The sequence below is a fragment of the Pleurodeles waltl genome, unplaced genomic scaffold (genome assembly GCF_031143425.1).
Source record: "Pleurodeles waltl isolate 20211129_DDA unplaced genomic scaffold, aPleWal1.hap1.20221129 scaffold_39, whole genome shotgun sequence".
Taxonomy (NCBI): Eukaryota; Metazoa; Chordata; class Amphibia; order Caudata; family Salamandridae; genus Pleurodeles; species Pleurodeles waltl.
This window is the reverse complement of record NW_027150097.1, coordinates 484,322-510,904: the sequence shown is the minus strand read 5'-3', so window position 1 is coordinate 510,904 and position 26,583 is coordinate 484,322. Positions and strand designations below refer to the sequence as shown.

General features: G+C 44.1%; 7 non-coding genes across 7 annotated transcripts; all 7 read right to left on the bottom strand.

The window, feature by feature from the left end:
* Positions 1 to 2,205: 2,205 nt before the first annotated feature.
* TRNAE-UUC (transfer RNA glutamic acid (anticodon UUC)) lies at positions 2,206 to 2,277 on the bottom strand. Its single transcript has one exon. It is a non-coding gene; the product is annotated as a tRNA-Glu (tRNA).
* Positions 2,278 to 8,113: 5,836 nt separating this feature from the next.
* On the bottom strand, positions 8,114 to 8,184 carry TRNAE-UUC (transfer RNA glutamic acid (anticodon UUC)). Its single transcript has one exon. It is a non-coding gene; the product is annotated as a tRNA-Glu (tRNA).
* A 2,886-nt stretch (positions 8,185 to 11,070) lies between these two features.
* Positions 11,071 to 11,142, bottom strand: TRNAE-UUC (transfer RNA glutamic acid (anticodon UUC)). Its single transcript has one exon. It is a non-coding gene; the product is annotated as a tRNA-Glu (tRNA).
* A 2,887-nt stretch (positions 11,143 to 14,029) lies between these two features.
* On the bottom strand, positions 14,030 to 14,101 carry TRNAE-UUC (transfer RNA glutamic acid (anticodon UUC)). The gene has a single exon. It is a non-coding gene; the product is annotated as a tRNA-Glu (tRNA).
* A 5,849-nt stretch (positions 14,102 to 19,950) lies between these two features.
* TRNAE-UUC (transfer RNA glutamic acid (anticodon UUC)) lies at positions 19,951 to 20,022 on the bottom strand. The gene has a single exon. It is a non-coding gene; the product is annotated as a tRNA-Glu (tRNA).
* Positions 20,023 to 22,898: 2,876 nt separating this feature from the next.
* On the bottom strand, positions 22,899 to 22,970 carry TRNAE-UUC (transfer RNA glutamic acid (anticodon UUC)). Its single transcript has one exon. It is a non-coding gene; the product is annotated as a tRNA-Glu (tRNA).
* A 2,877-nt stretch (positions 22,971 to 25,847) lies between these two features.
* TRNAE-UUC (transfer RNA glutamic acid (anticodon UUC)) lies at positions 25,848 to 25,919 on the bottom strand. The gene has a single exon. It is a non-coding gene; the product is annotated as a tRNA-Glu (tRNA).
* Between the last annotated feature and the right edge of the window lie 664 nt (positions 25,920 to 26,583).

Genomic DNA, 26,583 nt, shown 5'->3' with positions numbered 1-26,583 from the left:
ACAGCAGAGGAAGAAGCAAGTGCTGAGCTGAAGTGGTCACTGCTGTTTTGTCACAACACCAGACATATGTTCTTAAAAGCATGTAGGCGCACATTCTTAGGCATTCTCCATCGTCTTCTCCCTTTCTGACATTATACCAATTGTATACACCCGAATGGAGAAAAGTTAAAATATAAGGTACTAGGAATATGCGCCAAAGGTAGGCAAATTAAACATTTCAAGTACAAATATTACCATATTTATTGATGTAAAATGTAAACAAGTTAGACTGAAAATATGTGTGTGTGTTTACAAAGGATGTCTAAAGTGTATGCTGTGAGGTCAGGTTGCAGTTCACTACTTTCACTTGTGCCTTTCACAAGTGTGAGTACCCAGTTACACTAATGTCTGCTCTGACTTGTTATTCTGAGAGTCATGTGCTAAAGGGGGGCTTCCACCCTAGTTTGAGGGACCAGAGTACGAATGCCCCAGGGCACAGGAAGTACACAGTCCTCATTGATACAACTGTGGCCCAGTAACTTCTGACTGCCCTTTGACCCCACAGACTGGCACATATATGTCATCAGACTATAGCACCGTGGTACATATGCACACATGTGCATGTACACGTCAGCCAGTTTTTTATTCATTTATGTGCTAATACTGTTCAGCATCAGGATGTGATGTCGAAGGAGACTGGTGGAGAGCGCCGAAGTCTCTGGTATTTCAAGACAAAACTAGAGACCTTTTCACACTCATATACTGCTCCAGGCAGATCTTCCACTGCAAATGCAAGTTATATGAGTCCAGCTGAAAACTGTTTAATTTTGGGTACTTGCTTTAGTCAAATGTTACCATTTGCAACTCACAAAAAAAAAGCAAAGGGCAATTTCATAAATTAACACTTTGGTAAAGTCGTTCTTTCACACCGTACATTTCCGTAAGTTTCTCTCTCCTTGTAAGTTATCCGGTGTGAAGGCCAAGTGGAGTCAGGTCCACACTGTGCATCTTACAGTTGTGTAGCCAGAGTAGAGAGGTGTCCACACAGACACAGGACGTAGACAACACCTGTGTGTAGCATCAAGTGTCCCCAGCAACGCCTATAGAATAATGTATAGATGCCCCCAAACCGCAGAAACCACGAGGGGAATGAAAAGAGGAAGAGACGGGTTATGTCAGAGATACAAATGGTTTCCTGCTCAAGACCTGCAATAAATTTAAACAAAAGTATTATTACAAACATTCCAGGTTCTACCGATATTGGAACTCAGATTGCTGGATTCAGAGTCCAGAGTGCTAATCATTACACGATGGAACCAACGTCCACGATCCTCAACCCTAGGAGTCCTGAAGCAGTGTCAGTCACCACCTACTGTCTATCGCTTGAATTCGTTCACACTGTAAATCAAACATGACAAATCCAACAGCACAACTAAAATGTGTATTTCACAAGTAATAACATAAAAACAGAAATATACTTTTGCTGATGCAGAAACAAAGAAAACGTCTCGTCTGATGCTTCGAAATCTCCATTTAGCATGGCCCCTTAACTAACCACCAAGAGTCTTTGCACGGCTGGGAACCTTTGTAAAAGAGTCAGTGGGTCACTGTGAATGCAGCAGATCTTCACCCCTGTATTTCTTACAAAGAAGCAGAGTTTTATTCCAGGTACAGGAGGCATCTCTGGTGTCTGATACTACCGGTAGTGTTCAGCCTACCCTCTCTGAGAGAGCAGCAGTGAGGCTACAAAGCACACTGGTTGCAAAATGTGGACACTGCAAACAACAGCTGCAATATCACAGATGATATGAAACACATAAAGTACTCAAGTCTTATACTAGATACAACACAGCAGGGAAATCATGTCATAAAACAAATGATGAACCCACAGTATGGAAGGGGCAGGTAATAAAATGCGAATTTCCCATGGTGGGACCCCAGTCAATTGCTGCCTTCTTCTCTGTGCCCCGGTCTCTTTATATAATCTGTACTTTTTGTTGTGCAATAAAAGAAAAACAAGGAATAACCCTTCATAGTATTAATGTACAGGTCAAGGGCTGGGGAGAGAGGGCAGTAGATCTGGGGGTCGGTGTAAACCTCTGACGGCATTAGATGGAAGCAGAAGACAAAGCAAGTGACATTTATTAAGACTTTAGGTGCATTTAGGTTTATAGAAAAAAACTGTGAAAGATTAAAATGTCTGAGTAGTGAAAAAAAAAAATGGAGTTCCCATACCGGGAGTCGAACCCGGGCCGCCGGGGTGAAAACCAGGAATCCTAACCGCTAGACCATATGGGAACTGTGAACTCATCATACAGCTCAGTGTATGTGAGGTGTCTCCTAGGTCACACTGCATTCCGTACACTGAGAGTTATATTCTTCTTCTCAGTAGTACACAATCAATTGGGGTAACAGACACTTCACTTCTGACAAAAGAGAAGGAATGACCAGAAGTCATCATTTCTGCCACAACCTGTAGGTCTCATTATTTACAACCTTAGAGCTTCTACACATATACAGAGCCCAGGACACGGAGGACAGCAGCAGTCCCTGCATTCACTATTACTAACCCCTCCCCTTGAGCCAGACAAAGCCACGCCCCATCCGTAGGACACTCCTGGGTTTCCTCACCAGACTGATGGCCCCACAGACCCCTCTCCAGTTATCTTCCAGCTGCTTCCTTGACGACACTCCCCTGCACCTGTCACAGGCTCCAGGCTGCCCTCCTGGGGCTGGAGTTATACTCCTTCTCTATCTACTAACAGCACCGACTCCAGTCCTGACACTGGATTGGTTCAAACAGAGAAGAAACAGCTCAGAAGTAGTCTGTGTTGTTCCCAGGTACCTGCATCTTCACAGAGTGACTGCCAGGGGGCAGCACAGCCAAAGCACTCACAGCCCACAAGGCTACAAATCATCAATCGGATGTCAGCAGCCTTGTCAGAGGCGCAGAGACTAGTAATTCCACAATATTTTGGGACAGCAGAGGAAGAAGCAAGTGCTGAGCTGAAGTGGTCACTGCTGTTTTGTCACAACACCAGACATATGTTCTTAAAAGCATGTAAGCGCACATTCTTAGGCATTCTCGGTCGTCTTCTCCCTTTCTGACATTATACCAATTGTATACACCCGAATGGAGAAAAGTTCAAATATAAGGTACTAGGAATATGCGCCAAAGGTAGGCAAATTAAACATTTCAAGTACAAATATTACCATATTTATTGATGTAAAATGTAAACAAGTTAGACTGAAAATATGTGTGTGTGTTTACAAAGGATGTCTAAAGTGTATGCTGTGAGGTCAGGTTGCAGTTCACTACTTGCACTTGTGCCTTTCACAAGTGTGAGTACCCAGTTACACTAATGTCTGCTCTGACTTGTTATTCTGAGAGTCATGTGCTAAAGGGGGGCTTCCACCCTAGTTTGAGGGACCAGAGTACGAATGCCCCAGGGCACAGGAAGTACACAGTCCTCGTTGATACAACTGTGGCCCAGTAACTTCTGACTGCCCTTTGACCCCACAGACTGGCACACATATGTCATCAGACTATAGCACCGTGGTACATATGCACACATGTGCATGTACACGTCAGCCAGTTTTTTATTCATTTATGTGCTAATACTGTTCAGCATCAGGATGTGATGTCGAAGGAGACTGGTGGAGAGCGCCGAAGTCTCTGGTATTTCAAGACAAAACTAGAGACCTTTTCACACTCATATACTGCTCCAGGCAGATCTTCCACTGCAAATGCAAGTTATATGAGTCCAGCTGAAAACTGTTTAATTTTGGGTACTTGCTTTAGTCAAATGTTACCATTTGCAACTCACAAAAAAAAAGCAAAGGGCAATTTCATACATTAACACTTTGGTAAAGTCGTTCTTTCACACCGTACATTTCCGTAAGTTTCTCTCTCCTTGTAAGTTATCCGGTGTGAAGGCCAAGTGGAGTCAGGTCCACACTGTGCATCTTACAGTTGTGTAGCCAGAGTAGAGAGGTGTCCACACAGACACAGGACGTAGACAACACCTGTGTGTAGCATCAAGTGTCCCCAGCAACGCCTATAGAATAATGTATAGATGCCCCCAAACCACAGAAACCACGAGGGGAATGAAAAGAGGAAGAGACGGGTTATGTCAGAGATACAAATGGTTTCCTGCTCAAGACCTGCAATAAATTAAAACAAAAGTATTATTACAAACATTCCAGGTCCTACCGATATTGGAACTCAGATTGCTGGATTCAGAGTCCAGAGTGCTAATCATTACACGATGGAACCAACGTCCACTATCCTCAACCCTAGGAGTCCTGAAGCAGTGTCAGTCACCACCTACTGTCTATCGCTTGAATTCGTTCACACTGTAAATCAAACATGACAAATCCAACAGCACAACTAAAATGTGTATTTCACAAGTAATAACATAAAAACAGAAATATACTTTTGCTGATGCAGAAACAAAGAAAACGTCTCGTCTGATGCTTCGAAATCTCCATTTAGCATGGCCCCTTAACTAACCACCAAGAGTCTTTGCACGGCTGGGAACCTTTGTAAAAGAGTCAGTGGGTCACTGTGAATGCAGCAGATCTTCACCCCTGTATTTCTTACAAAGAAGCAGAGTTTTATTCCAGGTACAGGAGGCATCTCTGGTGTCTGATACTACCGGTAGTGTTCAGCCTACCCTCTCTGAGAGAGCAGCAGTGAGGGTACAAAGCACACTGGTTGCAAAATGTGGACACTGCAAACAACAGCTGCAATATCACAGATGATATAAAACACATAAAGTACTCAAGTCTTATACTAGATACAACACAGCAGGGAAATCATGTCATAAAACAAATGATGAACCCACAGTATGGAAGGGGCAGGTAATAAAATGCAAATTTCCCATGGTGGGACCACAGTCAATTGCTGCCTTCTTCTCTGTGCCCCGGTCTCTTTATATAATCTGTACTTTTTGTTGTGCAATAAAAGAAAAACAAGGAATAACCCTTCATAGTATTAATGTACAGGTCAAGGGCTGGGGGGAGAGGGCAGTAGATCTGGGGGTCGGTGTAAACCTCTGACGGCATTAGATGGAAGCAGAAGACAAAGCAAGTGACATTTATTAAGACTTTAGGTGCATTTAGGTTTATAGAAAAAAACTGAGAAAGATTAAAATGTCTGAGTAGTGAAAAAAAAAAAATGGAGTTCCCATACGGGAGTTGAACCCAGGCCGCCTAGGTGAAAACCAGGAATCCTAACCGCTAGACCATATGGGAACTGTGAGCTCATCATACAGCTCAGTGTATGTGAGGTGTCTCCTAGGTCACACTGCATTCCGTACACTGAGAGTTATATTCTTCTTCTCAGTAGTACACAATCAATTGGGGTAACAGACACTTCACTTCTGACAAAAGAGAAGGAATGACCAGAAGTCATCATTTCTGCCACAACCTGTCAGGTCTCATTATTTACAACCTTAGAGCTTCTACACCTACACAGAGCCCAGGACACGGAGGACAGCAGCAGTCCCTGCATTCACTATTACTAACCCCTCCCCTTGAGCCAGACAAAGCCACGCCCCATCCGTAGGACACTCCTGGGTTTCCTCACCAGACTGATGGCCCCACAGACCCCTCTCCAGTTATCTTCCAGCTGCTTCCTTGACGACACTCCCCTGCACCTGTCACAGGCTCCAGGCTGCCCTCCTGGGTCTCGAGTTATACTCCTTCTCTATCTACTAACAGCACTGACTCCAGTCCTGACACTGGATTGGTTCAAACAGAGAAGAAACAGCTCAGAAGTAGTCTGTGTTGTTCCCAGGTACCTGCATCTTCACAGAGTGACTGCCAGGGGGCAGCACAGCCAAAGCACTCACAGCCCACAAGGCTACAAATCATCAATCGGATGTCAGCAGCCTTGTCAGAGGCGCAGAGACTAGTAATTCCACAATATTTTGGGACAGCAGAGGAAGAAGCAAGTGCTGAGCTGAAGTGGTCACTGCTGTTTTGTCACAACACCAGACATATGTTCTTAAAAGCATGTAAGCGCACATTCTTAGGCATTCTCGGTCGTCTTCTCCCTTTCTGACATTATACCAATTGTATACACCCGAATGGAGAAAAGTTAAAATATAAGGTACTAGGAATATGCGCCAAAGGTAGGCAAATTAAACATTTCAAGTACAAATATTACCATATTTATTGATGTAAAATGTAAACAAGTTAGACTGAAAATATGTGTGTGTGTTTACAAAGGATGTCTAAAGTGTATGCTGTGAGGTCAGGTTGCAGTTCACTACTTGCACTTGTGCCTTTAACAAGTGTGAGTACCCAGTTACACTAATGTCTGCTCTGACTTGTTATTCTGAGAGTCATGTGCTAAAGAGGGGCTTCCACCCTAGTTTGAGGGACCAGAGTACGAATGCCCCAGGGCACAGGAAGTACACAGTCCTCGTTGATACAACTGTGGCCCAGTAACTTCTGACTGCCCTTTGACCCCACAGACTGGCACATATATGTCATCAGACTATAGCACCGTGGTACATATGCACACATGTGCATGTACACGTCAGCCAGTTTTTTATTCATTTATGTGCTAATACTGTTCAGCATCAGGATGTGATGTCGAAGGAGACTGGTGGAGAGCGCCGAAGTCTCTGGTATTTCAAGACAAAACTAGAGACCTTTTCACACTCATATACTGCTCCAGGCAGATCTTCCACTGCAAATGCAAGTTATATGAGTCCAGCTGAAAACTGTTTAATTTTGGGTACTTGCTTTAGTCAAATGTTACCATTTGCAACTCACAAAAAAAAAGTAAAGGGCAATTTCATACATTAACACTTTGGTAAAGTCGTTCTTTCACAACGTACATTTCCGTAAGTTTCTCTCTCCTTGTAAGTTATCCGGTGTGAAGGCCAAGTGGAGTCAGGTCCACACTGTGCATCTTACAGTTGTGTAGCCAGAGTAGAGAGGTGTCCACACAGACACAGGACGTAGACAACACCTGTGTGTAGCATCAAGTGTCCCCAGCAACGCCTATAGAATAATGTATAGATGCCCCCAAACCGCAGAAACCACGAGGGGAATGAAAAGAGGAAGAGACGGGTTATGTCAGAGATACAAATGGTTTCCTGCTCAAGACCTGCAATAAATTTAAACAAAAGTATTATTACAAACATTCCAGGTCCTACCGATATTGGAACTCAGATTGCTGGATTTAGAGTCCAGAGTGCTAATCATTACACAATGGAACCAACGTCCACGATCCTCAACCCTAGGAGTCCTGAAGCAGTGTCAGTCACCACCTACTGTCTATCGCTTGAATTCGTTCACACTGTAAATCAAACATGACAAATCCAACAGCACAACTAAAATGTGTATTTCACAAGTAATAACATAAAAACAGAAATATACTTTTGCTGATGCAGAAACAAAGAAAACGTCTCGTCTGATGCTTCGAAATCTCCATTTAGCATGGCCCCTTAACTAACCACCAAGAGTCTTTGCACGGCTGGGAACCTTTGTAAAAGAGTCAGTGGGTCACTGTGAATGCAGCAGATCTTCACCCCTGTATTTCTTACAAAGAAGCAGAGTTTTATTCCAGGTACAGGAGGCATCTCTGGTGTCTGATACTACCGGTAGTGTTCAGCCTACCCTCTCTGAGAGAGCAGCAGTGAGGGTACAAAGCACACTGGTTGCAAAATGTGGACACTGCAAACAACAGCTGCAATATCACAGATGATATAAAACACATAAAGTACTCAAGTCTTATACTAGATACAACACAGCAGGGAAATCATGTCATAAAACAAATGATGAACCCACAGTATGGAAGGGGCAGGTAATAAAATGCGAATTTCCCATGGTGGGACCACAGTCAATTGCTGCCTTCTTCTCTGTGCCCCGGTCTCTTTATATAATCTGTACTTTTTGTTGTGCAATAAAAGAAAAACAAGGAATAGTATTAATGTACAGGTCAAGGGCTGGGGAGAGAGGGCAGTAGATCTGGGGGTCGGTGTAAACCTCTGACGGCATTAGATGGAAGCAGAAGACAAAGCAAGTGACATTTATTAAGACTTTAGGTGCATTTAGGTTTATAGAAAAAAACTGAGAAAGATTAAAATGTCTGAGTAGTGAAAAAAAAAAAATGGAGTTCCCATACCGGGAGTTGAACCCGACCGCCTGGGTGAAAACCAGGAATCCTAACCACTAGACCATATGGGAACTGTGAACTCATCATACAGCTCAGTGTATGTGAGGTGTCTCCTAGGTCACACTGCATTCCGTACACTGAGAGTTATATTCTTCTTCTCAGTAGTACACAATCAATTGGGGTAACAGACACTTCACTTCTGACAAAAGAGAAGGAATGACCAGAAGTCATCATTTCTGCCACAACCTGTAGGTCTCATTATTTACAACCTTAGAGCTTCTACACATACACAGAGCCCAGGACACGGAGGACACCAGAAGTCCCTGCATTCACTATTACTAACCCCTCCCCTTGAGCCAGACAAAGCCACGCCCCATCCGTAGGACACTCCTGGGTTTCCTCACCAGACTGATGGCCCCACAGACCCCTCTCCAGTTATCTTCCAGCTGCTTCCTTGACGACACTCCCCTGCACCTGTCACAGGCTCCAGGCTGCCCTCCTGGGGCTCGAGTTAAACTCCTTCTCTATCTACTAACAGCACCGACTCCAGTCCTGACACTGGATTGGTTCAAACAGAGAAGAAACAGCTCAGAAGTATTCTGTGTTGTTCCCAGGTACCTGCATCTTCACAGAGTGACTGCCAGGGGGCAGCACAGCCAAAGCACTCACAGCCCACAAGGCTACAAATCATCAATCGGATGTCAGCAGCCTTGTCAGAGGCGCAGAGACTAGTAATTCCACAATATTTTGGGACAGCAGAGGAAGAAGCAAGTGCTGAGCTGAAGTGGTCACTGCTGTTTTGTCACAACACCAGACATATGTTCTTAAAAGCATGGAAGCGCACATTCTTAGGCATTCTCGGTCGTCTTCTCCCTTTCTGACATTATACCAATTGTATACATCCGAATGGAGAAAAGTTAAAATATAAGGTACTAGGAATATGCGCCAAAGGTAGGCAAATTAAACATTTCAAGTACAAATATTACCATATTTATTGATGTAAAATGTAAACAAGTTAGACTGAAAATATGTGTGTGTGTTTACAAAGGATGTCTAAAGTGTATGCTGTGAGGTCACGTTGCAGTTCACTACTTGCACTTGTGCCTTTCACAAGCTTGAGTACCCAGTTACACTAATGTCTGCTCTGACTTGTTATTCTGAGAGTCATGTGCTAAAGGGGGGCTTCCACCCTAGTTTGAGGGACCAGAGTACGAATGCCCCAGGGCACAGGAAGTACACAGTCCTCATTGATACAACTGTGGCCCAGTAACTTCTGACTGCCCTTTGACCCCACAGACTGGCACATATATGTCATCAGACTATAGCACCGTGGTACATATGCACACATGTGCATGTACACGTCAGCCAGTTTTTTATTCATTTATGTGCTAATACTGTTCAGCATCAGGATGTGATGTCGAAGGAGACTGGTAGAGAGCGCCGAAGTCTCTGGTATTTCAAGACAAAACTAGAGACCTTTTCACACTCATATACTGCTCCAGGCAGATCTTCCACTGCAAATGCAAGTTATATGAGTCCAGCTGAAAACTGTTTAATTTTGGGTACTTGCTTTAGTCAAATGTTACCATTTGCAACTCACAAAAAAAAAGCAAAGGGCAATTTCATACATTAACACTTTGGTAAAGTCGTTCTTTCACACCGTACATTTCCGTAAGTTTCTCTCTCCTTGTAAGTTATCCGGTGTGAAGGCCAAGTGGAGTCAGGTCCACACTGTGCATCTTACAGTTGTGTAGCCAGAGTAGAGAGGTGTCCACACAGACACAGGACGTAGACAACACCTGTGTGTAGCATCAAGTGTCCCCAGCAACGCCTATAGAATAATGTATAGATGCCCCCAAACCGCAGAAACCACGAGGGGAATGAAAAGAGGAAGAGACGGGTTATGTCAGAGATACAAATGGTTTCCTGCTCAAGACCTGCAATAAATTAAAACAAAAGTATTATTACAAACATTCCAGGTCCTACCGATATTGGAACTCAGATTGCTGGATTCAGAGTCCAGAGAGCTAATCATTACACGATGGAACCAACGTCCACGATCCTCAACCCTAGGAGTCCTGAAGCAGTGTTAGTCACCACCTACTGTCTATCGCTTGAATTCGTTCACACTGTAAATCAAACATGACAAATCCAACAGCACAACTAAAATGTGTATTTCACAAGTAATAACATAAAAACAGAAATATACTTTTGCTGATGCAGAAACAAAGAAAACGTCTCGTCTGATGCTTCGAAATCTCCATTTAGCATGGCCCCTTAACTAACCACCAAGAGTCTTTGCACGGCTGGGAACCTTTGTAAAAGAGTCAGTGGGTCACTGTGAATGCAGCAGATCTTCACCCCTGTATTTCTTACAAAGAAGCAGAGTTTTATTCCAGGTACAGGAGGCATCTCTGGTGTCTGATACTACCGGTAGTGTTCAGCCTACCCTCTCTGAGAGAGCAGCAGTGAGGGTACAAAGCACACTGGTTGCAAAATGTGGACACTGCAAACAACAGCTGCAATATCACAGATGATATAAAACACATAAAGTACTCAAGTCTTATACTAGATACAACACAGCAGGGAAATCATGTCATAAAACAAATGATGAACCCACAGTATGGAAGGGGCAGGTAATAAAATGCGAATTTCCCATGGTGGGACCACAGTCAATTGCTGCCTTCTTCTCTGTGCCCCGGTCTCTTTATATAATCTGTACCTTTTGTTGTGCAATAAAAGAAAAACAAGGAATAACCCTTCATAGTATTAATGTACAGGTCAAGGGCTGGGGAGAGAGGGCAGTAGATCTGGGGGTCGGTGTAAACCTCTGACGGCATTAGATGGAAGCAGAAGACAAAGCAAGTGACATTTATTAAGACTTTAGGTGCATTTAGGTTTATAGAAAAAAACTGAGAAAGATTAAAATGTCTGAGTAGTGAAAAAAAAAAATGGAGTTCCCATACCGGGAGTTGAACCCGGGCCGCCTGGGTGAAAACCAGGAATCCTAACCGCTAGACCATATGGGAACTGTGAACTCATCATACAGCTCAGTGTATGTGAGGTGTCTCCTAGGTCACACTGCATTCCGTACACTGAGAGTTATATTCTTCTTCTCAGTAGTACACAATCAATTGGGGTAACAGACACTTCACTTCTGACAAAAGAGAAGGAATGACCAGAAGTCATCATTTCTGCCACAACCTGTCAGGTTTCATTATTTACAACCTTAGAGCTTCTACACATACACAGAGCCCAGGACACAGAGGACAGCAGCAGTCCCTGCATTCACTATTACTAACCCCTCCCCTTGAGCCAGACAAAGCTACGCCCCATCCGTAGGACACTCCTGGGTTTCCTCACCAGACTGATGGCCCCACAGACCCCTCTCCAGTTATCTTCCAGCTGCTTCCTTGACGACACTCCCCTGCACCTGTCACAGGCTCCAGGCTGCCCTCCTGGGGCTCGAGTTATACTCCTTCTCTATCTACTAACAGCACCGACTCCAGTCCTGACACTGGATTGGTTCAAACAGAGAAGAAACAGCTCAGAAGTAGTCTGTGTTGTTCCCAGGTACCTGCATCTTCACAGAGTGACTGCCAGGGGGCAGCACAGCCAAAGCACTCACAGCCCACAAGGCTACAAATCATCAATCGGATGTCAGCAGCCTTGTCAGAGGCGCAGAGACTAGTAATTCCACAATATTTTGGTACAGCAGAGGAAGAAGCAAGTGCTGAGCTGAAGTGGTCACTGCTGTTTTGTCACAACACCAGACATATGTTCTTAAAAGCATGTAGGCGCACATTCTTAGGCATTCTCCATCGTCTTCTCCCTTTCTGACATTATACCAATTGTATACACCCGAATGGAGAAAAGTTAAAATATAAGGTACTAGGAATATGCGCCAAAGGTAGGCAAATTAAACATTTCAAGTACAAATATTACCATATTTATTGATGTAAAATGTAAACAAGTTAGACTGAAAATATGTGTGTGTGTTTACAAAGGATGTCTAAAGTGTATGCTGTGAGGTCAGGTTGCAGTTCACTACTTTCACTTGTGCCTTTCACAAGTGTGAGTACCCAGTTACACTAATGTCTGCTCTGACTTGTTATTCTGAGAGTCATGTGCTAAAGGGGGGCTTCCACCCTAGTTTGAGGGACCAGAGTACGAATGCCCCAGGGCACAGGAAGTACACAGTCCTCATTGATACAACTGTGGCCCAGTAACTTCTGACTGCCCTTTGACCCCACAGACTGGCACATATATGTCATCAGACTATAGCACCGTGGTACATATGCACACATGTGCATGTACACGTCAGCCAGTTTTTTATTCATTTATGTGCTAATACTGTTCAGCATCAGGATGTGATGTCGAAGGAGACTGGTGGAGAGCGCCGAAGTCTCTGGTATTTCAAGACAAAACTAGAGACCTTTTCACACTCATATACTGCTCCAGGCAGATCTTCCACTGCAAATGCAAGTTATATGAGTCCAGCTGAAAACTGTTTAATTTTGGGTACTTGCTTTAGTCAAATGTTACCATTTGCAACTCACAAAAAAAAAGCAAAGGGCAATTTCATAAATTAACACTTTGGTAAAGTCGTTCTTTCACACCGTACATTTCCGTAAGTTTCTCTCTCCTTGTAAGTTATCCGGTGTGAAGGCCAAGTGGAGTCAGGTCCACACTGTGCATCTTACAGTTGTGTAGCCAGAGTAGAGAGGTGTCCACACAGACACAGGACGTAGACAACACCTGTGTGTAGCATCAAGTGTCCCCAGCAACGCCTATAGAATAATGTATAGATGCCCCCAAACCGCAGAAACCACGAGGGGAATGAAAAGAGGAAGAGACGGGTTATGTCAGAGATACAAATGGTTTCCTGCTCAAGACCTGCAATAAATTTAAACAAAAGTATTATTACAAACATTCCAGGTTCTACCGATATTGGAACTCAGATTGCTGGATTCAGAGTCCAGAGTGCTAATCATTACACGATGGAACCAACGTCCACGATCCTCAACCCTAGGAGTCCTGAAGCAGTGTCAGTCACCACCTACTGTCTATCGCTTGAATTCGTTCACACTGTAAATCAAACATGACAAATCCAACAGCACAACTAAAATGTGTATTTCACAAGTAATAACATAAAAACAGAAATATACTTTTGCTGATGCAGAAACAAAGAAAACGTCTCGTCTGATGCTTCGAAATCTCCATTTAGCATGGCCCCTTAACTAACCACCAAGAGTCTTTGCACGGCTGGGAACCTTTGTAAAAGAGTCAGTGGGTCACTGTGAATGCAGCAGATCTTCACCCCTGTATTTCTTACAAAGAAGCAGAGTTTTATTCCAGGTACAGGAGGCATCTCTGGTGTCTGATACTACCGGTAGTGTTCAGCCTACCCTCTCTGAGAGAGCAGCAGTGAGGCTACAAAGCACACTGGTTGCAAAATGTGGACACTGCAAACAACAGCTGCAATATCACAGATGATATGAAACACATAAAGTACTCAAGTCTTATACTAGATACAACACAGCAGGGAAATCATGTCATAAAACAAATGATGAACCCACAGTATGGAAGGGGCAGGTAATAAAATGCGAATTTCCCATGGTGGGACCCCAGTCAATTGCTGCCTTCTTCTCTGTGCCCCGGTCTCTTTATATAATCTGTACTTTTTGTTGTGCAATAAAAGAAAAACAAGGAATAACCCTTCATAGTATTAATGTACAGGTCAAGGGCTGGGGAGAGAGGGCAGTAGATCTGGGGGTCGGTGTAAACCTCTGACGGCATTAGATGGAAGCAGAAGACAAAGCAAGTGACATTTATTAAGACTTTAGGTGCATTTAGGTTTATAGAAAAAAACTGTGAAAGATTAAAATGTCTGAGTAGTGAAAAAAAAAAATGGAGTTCCCATACCGGGAGTCGAACCCGGGCCGCCGGGGTGAAAACCAGGAATCCTAACCGCTAGACCATATGGGAACTGTGAACTCATCATACAGCTCAGTGTATGTGAGGTGTCTCCTAGGTCACACTGCATTCCGTACACTGAGAGTTATATTCTTCTTCTCAGTAGTACACAATCAATTGGGGTAACAGACACTTCACTTCTGACAAAAGAGAAGGAATGACCAGAAGTCATCATTTCTGCCACAACCTGTAGGTCTCATTATTTACAACCTTAGAGCTTCTACACATATACAGAGCCCAGGACACGGAGGACAGCAGCAGTCCCTGCATTCACTATTACTAACCCCTCCCCTTGAGCCAGACAAAGCCACGCCCCATCCGTAGGACACTCCTGGGTTTCCTCACCAGACTGATGGCCCCACAGACCCCTCTCCAGTTATCTTCCAGCTGCTTCCTTGACGACACTCCCCTGCACCTGTCACAGGCTCCAGGCTGCCCTCCTGGGGCTGGAGTTATACTCCTTCTCTATCTACTAACAGCACCGACTCCAGTCCTGACACTGGATTGGTTCAAACAGAGAAGAAACAGCTCAGAAGTAGTCTGTGTTGTTCCCAGGTACCTGCATCTTCACAGAGTGACTGCCAGGGGGCAGCACAGCCAAAGCACTCACAGCCCACAAGGCTACAAATCATCAATCGGATGTCAGCAGCCTTGTCAGAGGCGCAGAGACTAGTAATTCCACAATATTTTGGGACAGCAGAGGAAGAAGCAAGTGCTGAGCTGAAGTGGTCACTGCTGTTTTGTCACAACACCAGACATATGTTCTTAAAAGCATGTAAGCGCACATTCTTAGGCATTCTCGGTCGTCTTCTCCCTTTCTGACATTATACCAATTGTATACACCCGAATGGAGAAAAGTTCAAATATAAGGTACTAGGAATATGCGCCAAAGGTAGGCAAATTAAACATTTCAAGTACAAATATTACCATATTTATTGATGTAAAATGTAAACAAGTTAGACTGAAAATATGTGTGTGTGTTTACAAAGGATGTCTAAAGTGTATGCTGTGAGGTCAGGTTGCAGTTCACTACTTGCACTTGTGCCTTTCACAAGTGTGAGTACCCAGTTACACTAATGTCTGCTCTGACTTGTTATTCTGAGAGTCATGTGCTAAAGGGGGGCTTCCACCCTAGTTTGAGGGACCAGAGTACGAATGCCCCAGGGCACAGGAAGTACACAGTCCTCGTTGATACAACTGTGGCCCAGTAACTTCTGACTGCCCTTTGACCCCACAGACTGGCACACATATGTCATCAGACTATAGCACCGTGGTACATATGCACACATGTGCATGTACACGTCAGCCAGTTTTTTATTCATTTATGTGCTAATACTGTTCAGCATCAGGATGTGATGTCGAAGGAGACTGGTGGAGAGCGCCGAAGTCTCTGGTATTTCAAGACAAAACTAGAGACCTTTTCACACTCATATACTGCTCCAGGCAGATCTTCCACTGCAAATGCAAGTTATATGAGTCCAGCTGAAAACTGTTTAATTTTGGGTACTTGCTTTAGTCAAATGTTACCATTTGCAACTCACAAAAAAAAAGCAAAGGGCAATTTCATACATTAACACTTTGGTAAAGTCGTTCTTTCACACCGTACATTTCCGTAAGTTTCTCTCTCCTTGTAAGTTATCCGGTGTGAAGGCCAAGTGGAGTCAGGTCCACACTGTGCATCTTACAGTTGTGTAGCCAGAGTAGAGAGGTGTCCACACAGACACAGGACGTAGACAACACCTGTGTGTAGCATCAAGTGTCCCCAGCAACGCCTATAGAATAATGTATAGATGCCCCCAAACCACAGAAACCACGAGGGGAATGAAAAGAGGAAGAGACGGGTTATGTCAGAGATACAAATGGTTTCCTGCTCAAGACCTGCAATAAATTAAAACAAAAGTATTATTACAAACATTCCAGGTCCTACCGATATTGGAACTCAGATTGCTGGATTCAGAGTCCAGAGTGCTAATCATTACACGATGGAACCAACGTCCACTATCCTCAACCCTAGGAGTCCTGAAGCAGTGTCAGTCACCACCTACTGTCTATCGCTTGAATTCGTTCACACTGTAAATCAAACATGACAAATCCAACAGCACAACTAAAATGTGTATTTCACAAGTAATAACATAAAAACAGAAATATACTTTTGCTGATGCAGAAACAAAGAAAACGTCTCGTCTGATGCTTCGAAATCTCCATTTAGCATGGCCCCTTAACTAACCACCAAGAGTCTTTGCACGGCTGGGAACCTTTGTAAAAGAGTCAGTGGGTCACTGTGAATGCAGCAGATCTTCACCCCTGTATTTCTTACAAAGAAGCAGAGTTTTATTCCAGGTACAGGAGGCATCTCTGGTGTCTGATACTACCGGTAGTGTTCAGCCTACCCTCTCTGAGAGAGCAGCAGTGAGGGTACAAAGCACACTGGTTGCAAAATGTGGACACTGCAAACAACAGCTGCAATATCACAGATGATATAAAACACATAAAGTACTCAAGTCTTATACTAGATACAACACAGCAGGGAAATCATGTCATAAAACAAATGATGAACCCACAGTATGGAAGGGGCAGGTAATAAAATGCAAATTTCCCATGGTGGGACCACAGTCAATTGCTGCCTTCTTCTCTGTGCCCCGGTCTCTTTATATAATCTGTACTTTTTGTTGTGCAATAAAAGAAAAACAAGGAATAACCCTTCATAGTATTAATGTACAGGTCAAGGGCTGGGGGGAGAGGGCAGTAGATCTGGGGGTCGGTGTAAACCTCTGACGGCATTAGATGGAAGCAGAAGACAAAGCAAGTGACATTTATTAAGACTTTAGGTGCATTTAGGTTTATAGAAAAAAACTGAGAAAGATTAAAATGTCTGAGTAGTGAAAAAAAAAAAATGGAGTTCCCATACGGGAGTTGAACCCAGGCCGCCTAGGTGAAAACCAGGAATCCTAACCGCTAGACCATATGGGAACTGTGAGCTCATCATACAGCTCAGTGTATGTGAGGTGTCTCCTAGGTCACACTGCATTCCGTACACTGAGAGTTATATTCTTCTTCTCAGTAGTACACAATCAATTGGGGTAACAGACACTTCACTTCTGACAAAAGAGAAGGAATGACCAGAAGTCATCATTTCTGCCACAACCTGTCAGGTCTCATTATTTACAACCTTAGAGCTTCTACACCTACACAGAGCCCAGGACACGGAGGACAGCAGCAGTCCCTGCATTCACTATTACTAACCCCTCCCCTTGAGCCAGACAAAGCCACGCCCCATCCGTAGGACACTCCTGGGTTTCCTCACCAGACTGATGGCCCCACAGACCCCTCTCCAGTTATCTTCCAGCTGCTTCCTTGACGACACTCCCCTGCACCTGTCACAGGCTCCAGGCTGCCCTCCTGGGTCTCGAGTTATACTCCTTCTCTATCTACTAACAGCACTGACTCCAGTCCTGACACTGGATTGGTTCAAACAGAGAAGAAACAGCTCAGAAGTAGTCTGTGTTGTTCCCAGGTACCTGCATCTTCACAGAGTGACTGCCAGGGGGCAGCACAGCCAAAGCACTCACAGCCCACAAGGCTACAAATCATCAATCGGATGTCAGCAGCCTTGTCAGAGGCGCAGAGACTAGTAATTCCACAATATTTTGGGACAGCAGAGGAAGAAGCAAGTGCTGAGCTGAAGTGGTCACTGCTGTTTTGTCACAACACCAGACATATGTTCTTAAAAGCATGTAAGCGCACATTCTTAGGCATTCTCGGTCGTCTTCTCCCTTTCTGACATTATACCAATTGTATACACCCGAATGGAGAAAAGTTAAAATATAAGGTACTAGGAATATGCGCCAAAGGTAGGCAAATTAAACATTTCAAGTACAAATATTACCATATTTATTGATGTAAAATGTAAACAAGTTAGACTGAAAATATGTGTGTGTGTTTACAAAGGATGTCTAAAGTGTATGCTGTGAGGTCAGGTTGCAGTTCACTACTTGCACTTGTGCCTTTAACAAGTGTGAGTACCCAGTTACACTAATGTCTGCTCTGACTTGTTATTCTGAGAGTCATGTGCTAAAGAGGGGCTTCCACCCTAGTTTGAGGGACCAGAGTACGAATGCCCCAGGGCACAGGAAGTACACAGTCCTCGTTGATACAACTGTGGCCCAGTAACTTCTGACTGCCCTTTGACCCCACAGACTGGCACATATATGTCATCAGACTATAGCACCGTGGTACATATGCACACATGTGCATGTACACGTCAGCCAGTTTTTTATTCATTTATGTGCTAATACTGTTCAGCATCAGGATGTGATGTCGAAGGAGACTGGTGGAGAGCGCCGAAGTCTCTGGTATTTCAAGACAAAACTAGAGAACTTTTCACACTCATATACTGCTCCAGGCAGATCTTCCACTGCAAATGCAAGTTATATGAGTCCAGCTGAAAACTGTTTAATTTTGGGTACTTGCTTTAGTCAAATGTTACCATTTGCAACTCACAAAAAAAAAGCAAAGGGCAATTTCATACATTAACACTTTGGTAAAGTCGTTCTTTCACACCGTACATTTCCGCAAGTTTCTCTCTCCTTGTAAGTTATCCGGTGTGAAGGCCAAGTGGAGTCAGGTCCACACTGTGCATCTTACAGTTGTGTAGCCAGAGTAGAGAGGTGTCCACACAGACACAGGACGTAGACAACACCTGTGTGTAGCATCAAGTGTCCCCAGCAACGCCTATAGAATAATGTATAGATGCCCCCAAACCGCAGAAACCACGAGGGGAATGAAAAGAGGAAGAGACGGGTTATGTCAGAGATACAAATGGTTTCCTGCTCAAGACCTGCAATAAATTTAAACAAAAGTATTATTACAAACATTCCAGGTCCTACCGATATTGGAACTCAGATTGCTGGATTCAGAGTCCAGAGTGCTAATCATTACACGATGGAACCAACGTCCACGATCCTCAACCCTAGGAGTCCTGAAGCAGTGTTAGTCACCACCTACTGTCTATCGCTTGAATTCGTTCACACTGTAAATCAAACATGACAAATCCAACAGCACAACTAAAATGTGTATTTCACAAGTAATAACATAAAAACAGAAATATACTTTTGCTGATGCAGAAACAAAGAAAACGTCTCGTCTGATGCTTCGAAATCTCCATTTAGCATGGCCCCTTAACTAACCACCAAGAGTCTTTGCACGGCTGGGAACCTTTGTAAAAGAGTCAGTGGGTCACTGTGAATGCAGCAGATCTTCACCCCTGTATTTCTTACAAAGAAGCAGAGTTTTATTCCAGGTACAGGAGGCATCTCTGGTGTCTGATACTACCGGTAGTGTTCAGCCTACCCTCTCTGAGAGAGCAGCAGTGAGGGTACAAAGCACACTGGTTGCAAAATGTGGACACTGCAAACAACAGCTGCAATATCACAGATGATATAAAACACATAAAGTACTCAAGTCTTATACTAGATACAACACAGCAGGGAAATCATGTCATAAAACAAATGATGAACCCACAGTATGGAAGGGGCAGGTAATAAAATGCGAATTTCCCATGGTGGGACCACAGTCAATTGCTGCCTTCTTCTCTGTGCCCCGGTCTCTTTATATAATCTGTACTTTTTGTTGTGCAATAAAAGAAAAACAAGGAATAACCCTTCATAGTATTAATGTACAGGTCAAGGGCTGGGGAGAGAGGGCAGTAGATCTGGGGGTCGGTGTAAACCTCTGACGGCATTAGATGGAAGCAGAAGACAAAGCAAGTGACATTTATTAAGACTTTAGGTGCATTTAGGTTTATAGAAAAAAACTGAGAAAGATTAAAATGTCTGAGTAGTTGGGGAAAATAATAAATGTAGTTCTCATACCGGGAGTTGAACCCGGGCCGCCTGGGTGAAAACCAGGAATCCTAACCGCTAGACCATATGGGAACTGTGAACTCATCATACAGCTCAGTGTATGTGAGGTGTCTCCTAGGTCACACTGCATTCCGTACACTGAGAGTTATATTCTTCTTCTCAGTAGTACACAATCAATTGGGGTAACAGACACTTCACTTCTGACAAAAGAGAAGGAATGACCAGAAGTCATCATTTCTGCCACAACCTGTAGGTCTCATTATTTACAACCTTAGAGCTTCTACACATACACAGAGCCCAGGACACGGAGGACACCAGCAGTCCCTGCATTCACTATTACTAACCCCTCCCCTTGAGCCAGACAAAGCCACGCCCCATCCGTAGGACACTCCTGGGTTTCCTCACCAGACTGATGGCCCCACAGACCCCTCTCCAGTTATCCTCCAGCTGCTTCCTTGACGACACTCCCCTGCACCTGTCACAGGCTCCAGGCTGCCCTCCTGGGGCTGGAGTTATACTCCTTCTCTATCTACTAACAGCACCGACTCCAGTCCTGACACTGGATTGGTTCAAACAGAGAAGAAACAGCTCAGAAGTAGTCTGTGTTGTTCCCAGGTACCTGCATCTTCACAGGGTGACTGCCAGGGGGCAGCACAGCCAAAGCACTCACAGCCCACAAGGCTACAAATCATCAATCGGATGTCAGCAGCCTTGTCAGAGGCGCAGAGACTAGTAATTCCACAATATTTTGGGACAGCAGAGGAAGAAGTAAGTGCTGAGCTGAAGTGGTCACTGCTGTTTTGTCACAACACCAGACATATGTTCTTAAAAGCATGTAAGCGCACATTCTTAGGCACTCTCGGTCGTCTTCTCCCTTTCTGACATTATACCAATTGTATACACCCGAATGGAGAAAAGTTAAAATATAAGGTACTAGGAATATGCGCCAAAGGTAGGCAAATTAAACATTTCAAGTACAAATATTACCATATTTATTGATGTAAAATGTAAACAAGTTAGACTGAAAATATGTGTGTGTGTTTACAAAGGATGTCTAAAGTGTATGCTGTGAGGTCAGGTTGCAGTTCACTACTTGCACTTGTGCCTTTCACAAGCGTGAGTACCCAGTTACACTAATGTCTGCTCTGACTTGTTATTCTGAGAGTCATGTGCTAAAGGGGGGCTTCCACCCTAGTTTGAGGGACCAGAGTACGAATGCCCCAGGGCACAGGAAGTACACAGTCCTCATTGATACAACTGTGGCCCAGTAACTTCTGACTGCCCTTTGACCCCACAGACTGGCACATATATGTCATCAGACTATAGCACCGTGGTACATATGCACACATGTGCATGTACACGTCAGCCAGTTTTTTTTTCATTTATGTGCTAATACTGTTCAGCATCAGGATGTGATGTCGAAGGAGACTGGTAGAGAGCGCCGAAGTCTCTGGTATTTCAAGACAAAACTAGAGACCTTTTCACACTCATATACTGCTCCAGGCAGATCTTCCACTGCAAATGCAAGTTATATGAGTCCAGCTGAAAACTGTTTAATTTTGGGTACTTGCTTTAGTCAAATGTTACCATTTGCAACTCACAAAAAAAAAGCAAAGGGCAATTTCATACATTAACACTTTGGTAAAGTCGTTCTTTCACACCGTACATTTCCGTAAGTTTCTCTCTCCTTGTAAGTTATCCGGTGTGAAGGCCAAGTGGAGTCAGGTCCACACTGTGCATCTTACAGTTGTGTAGCCAGAGTAGAGAGGTGTCCACACAGACACAGGACGTAGACAACACCTGTGTGTAGCATCAAGTGTCCCCAGCAACGCCTATAGAATAATGTATAGATGCCCCCAAACCGCAGAAACCACGAGGGGAATGAAAAGAGGAAGAGACGGGTTATGTCAGAGATACAAATGGTTTCCTGCTCAAGACCTGCAATAAATTAAAACAAAAGTATTATTACAAACATTCCAGATCCTACCGATATTGGAACTCAGATTGCTGGATTCAGAGTCCAGAGTGCTAATCATTACACGATGGAACCAACGTCCACGATCCTCAACCCTAGGAGTCCTGAAGCAGTGTTAGTCACCACCTACTGTCTATCGCTTGAATTCGTTCACACTGTAAATCAAACATGACAAATCCAACAGCACAACTAAAATGTGTATTTCACAAGTAATAACATAAAAACAGAAATATACTTTTGCTGATGCAGAAACAAAGAAAACGTCTCGTCTGATGCTTCGAAATCTCCATTTAGCATGGCCCCTTAACTAACCACCAAGAGTCTTTGCACGGCTGGGAACCTTTGTAAAAGAGTCAGTGGGTCACTGTGAATGCAGCAGATCTTCACCCCTGTATTTCTTACAAAGAAGCAGAGTTTTATTCCAGGTACAGGAGGCATCTCTGGTGTCTGATACTACCGGTAGTGTTCAGCTTACCCTCTCTGAGAGAGCAGCAGTGAGGGTACAAAGCACACTGGTTGCAAAATGTGGACACTGCAAACAACAGCTGCAATATCACAGATGATATAAAACACATAAAGTACTCAAGTCTTATACTAGATACAACACAGCAGGGAAATCATGTCATAAAACAAATGATGAACCCACAGTATGGAAGGGGCAGGTAATAAAATGCGAATTTCCCATGGTGGGACCACAGTCAATTGCTGCCTTCTTCTCTGTGCCCCGGTCTCTTTATATAATCTGTACTTTTTGTTGTGCAATAAAAGAAAAACAAGGAATAGTATTAATGTACAGGTCAAGGGCTGGGGAGAGAGGGCAGTAGATCTGGGGGTCGGTGTAAACCTCTGACGGCATTAGATGGAAGCAGAAGACAAAGCAAGTGACATTTATTAAGACTTTAGGTGCATTTAGGTTTATAGAAAAAAACTGAGAAAGATTCAAATGTCTGAGTAGTGAAAAAAAAAAATGGAGTTCCCATACCGGGAGTTGAACCCGGGCCGCCTGGGTGAAAACCAGGAATCCTAACCGCTAGACCATATGGGAACTGTGAACTCATCATACAGCTCAGCGTATGTGAGGTGTCTCCTAGGTCACACTGCATTCCGTACACTGAGAGTTCTATTCTTCTTCTCAGTAGTACACAATCAATTGGGGTAACAGACACTTCACTTCTGACAAAAGAGAAGGAATGACCAGAAGTCATCATTTCTGCCACAACCTGTCAGGTCTCATTATTTACAACCTTAGAGCTTCTACACCTACACAGAGCCCAGGACACGGAGGACAGCAGCAGTCCCTGCATTCACTATTACTAACCCCTCCCCTTGAGCCAGACAAAGCCACGCCCCATCCGTAGGACACTCCTGGGTTTCCTCACCAGACTGATGGCCCCACAGACCCCTCTCCAGTTATCTTCCAGCTGCTTCCTTGACGACACTCCCCTGCACCTGTCACAGGCTCCAGGCTGCCCTCCTGGGGCTCGAGTTATACTCCTTCTCTATCTACTAACAGCACCGACTCCAGTCCTGACACTGGATTGGTTCAAACAGAGAAGAAACAGCTCAGAAGTAGTCTGTGTTGTTCCCAGGTACCTGCATCTTCACAGAGTGACTGCCAGGGGGCAGCACAGCCAAAGCACTCACAGCCCACAAGGCTACAAATCATCATTCGGATGTCAGCAGCCTTGTCAGAGGCGCAGAGACTAGTAATTCCACAATATTTTGGGACAGCAGAGGAAGAAGCAAGTGCTGAGCTGAAGTGGTCACTGCTGTTTTGTCACAACACCAGACATATGTTCTTAAAAGCATGTAAGCGCACATTCTTAGGCATTCTCGGTCGTCTTCTCCCTTTCTGACATTATACCAATTGTATACACCCGAATGGAGAAAAGTTCAAATATAAGGTACTAGGAATATGCGCCAAAGGTAGGCAAATTAAACATTTCAAGTACAAATATTACCATATTTATTGATGTAAAATGTAAACAAGTTAGACTGAAAATATGTGTGTGTGTTTACAAAGGATGTCTAAAGTGTATGCTGTGAGGTCAGGTTGCAGTTCACTACTTGCACTTGTGCCTTTCACAAGTGTGAGTACCCAGTTACACTAATGTCTGCTCTGACTTGTTATTCTGAGAGTCATGTGCTAAAGGGGGGCTTCCACCCTAGTTTGAGGGACCAGAGTACGAATGCCCCAGGGCACAGGAAGTACACAGTCCTCGTTGATACAACTGTGGCCCAGTAACATCTGACTGCCCTTTGACCCCACAGACTGGCACATATATGTCATCAGACTATAGCACCGTGGTACATATGCACACATGTGCATGTACACGTCAGCCAGTTTTTTATTCATTTATGTGCTAATACTGTTCAGCATCAGGATGTGATGTCGAAGGAGACTGGTGGAGAGCGCCGAAGTCTCTGGTATTTCAAGACAAAACTAGAGACCTTTTCACACTCATATACTGCTCCAGGCAGATCTTCCACTGCAAATGCAAGTTATATGAGTCCAGCTGAAAACTGTTTAATTTTGGGTACTTGCTTTAGTCAAATGTTACCATTTGCAACTCACAAAAAAAAAGTAAAGGGCAATTTCATACATTAACACTTTGGTAAAGTCGTTCTTTCACAACGTACATTTCCGTAAGTTTCTCTCTCCTTGTAAGTTATCCGGTGTGAAGGCCAAGTGGAGTCAGGTCCACACTGTGCATCTTACAGTTGTGTAGCCAGAGTAGAGAGGTGTCCACACAGACACAGGACGTAGACAACACCTGTGTGTAGCATCAAGTGTCCCCAGCAACGCCTATAGAATAATGTATAGATGCCCCCAAACCGCAGAAACCACGAGGGGAATGAAAAGAGGAAGAGACGGGTTATGTCAGAGATACAAATGGTTTCCTGCTCAAGACCTGCAATAAATTTAAACAAAAGTATTATTACAAACATTCCAGGTCCTACCGATATTGGAACTCAGATTGCTGGATTTAGAGTCCAGAGTGCTAATCATTACACAATGGAACCAACGTCCACGATCCTCAACCCTAGGAGTCCTGAAGCAGTGTCAGTCACCACCTACTGTCTATCGCTTGAATTCGTTCACACTGTAAATCAAACATGACAAATCCAACAGCACAACTAAAATGTGTATTTCACAAGTAATAACATAAAAACAGAAATATACTTTTGCTGATGCAGAAACAAAGAAAACGTCTCGTCTGATGCTTCGAAATCTCCATTTAGCATGGCCCCTTAACTAACCACCAAGAGTCTTTGCACGGCTGGGAACCTTTGTAAAAGAGTCAGTGGGTCACTGTGAATGCAGCAGATCTTCACCCCTGTATTTCTTACAAAGAAGCAGAGTTTTATTCCAGGTACAGGAGGCATCTCTGGTGTCTGATACTACCGGTAGTGTTCAGCCTACCCTCTCTGAGAGAGCAGCAGTGAGGGTACAAAGCACACTGGTTGCAAAATGTGGACACTGCAAACAACAGCTGCAATATCACAGATGATATAAAACACATAAAGTACTCAAGTCTTATACTAGATACAACACAGCAGGGAAATCATGTCATAAAACAAATGATGAACCCACAGTATGGAAGGGGCAGGTAATAAAATGCGAATTTCCCATGGTGGGACCACAGTCAATTGCTGCCTTCTTCTCTGTGCCCCGGTCTCTTTATATAATCTGTACTTTTTGTTGTGCAATAAAAGAAAAACAAGGAATAGTATTAATGTACAGGTCAAGGGCTGGGGAGAGAGGGCAGTAGATCTGGGGGTCGGTGTAAACCTCTGACGGCATTAGATGGAAGCAGAAGACAAAGCAAGTGACATTTATTAAGACTTTAGGTGCATTTAGGTTTATAGAAAAAAACTGAGAAAGATTAAAATGTCTGAGTAGTGAAAAAAAAAAATGGAGTTCCCATACCGGGAGTTGAACCCGGGCCGCCTGGGTGAAAACCAGGAATCCTAACCGCTAGACCATATGGGAACTGTGAACTCATCATACAGCTCAGTGTATGTGAGGTGTCTCCTAGGTCACACTGCATTCCGTACACTGAGAGTTATATTCTTCTTCTCAGTAGTACACAATCAATTGGGGTAACAGACACTTCACTTCTGACAAAAGAGAAGGAATGACCAGAAGTCATCATTTCTGCCACAACCTGTCAGGTCTCATTATTTACAACCTTAGAGCTTCTACACCTACACAGAGCCCAGGACACGGAGGACAGCAGCAGTCCCTGCATTCACTATTACTAACCCCTCCCCTTGAGCCAGACAAAGCCACGCCTCATCCGTAGGACACTCCTGGGTTTCCTCACCAGACTGATGGCCCCACAGACCCCTCTCCAGTTATCTTCCAGCTGCTTCCTTGACGACACTCCCCTGCACCTGTCACAGGCTCCAGGCTGCCCTCCTGGGGCTCGAGTTATACTCCTTCTCTATCTACTAACAGCACCGACTCCAGTCCTGACACTGGATTGGTTCAAACAGAGAAGAAACAGCTCAGAAGTAGTCTGTGTTGTTCCCAGGTACCTGCATCTTCACAGAGTGACTGCCAGGGGGCAGCACAGCCAAAGCACTCACAGCCCACAAGGCTACAAATCATCAATCGGATGTCAGCAGCCTTGTCAGAGGCGCAGAGACTAGTA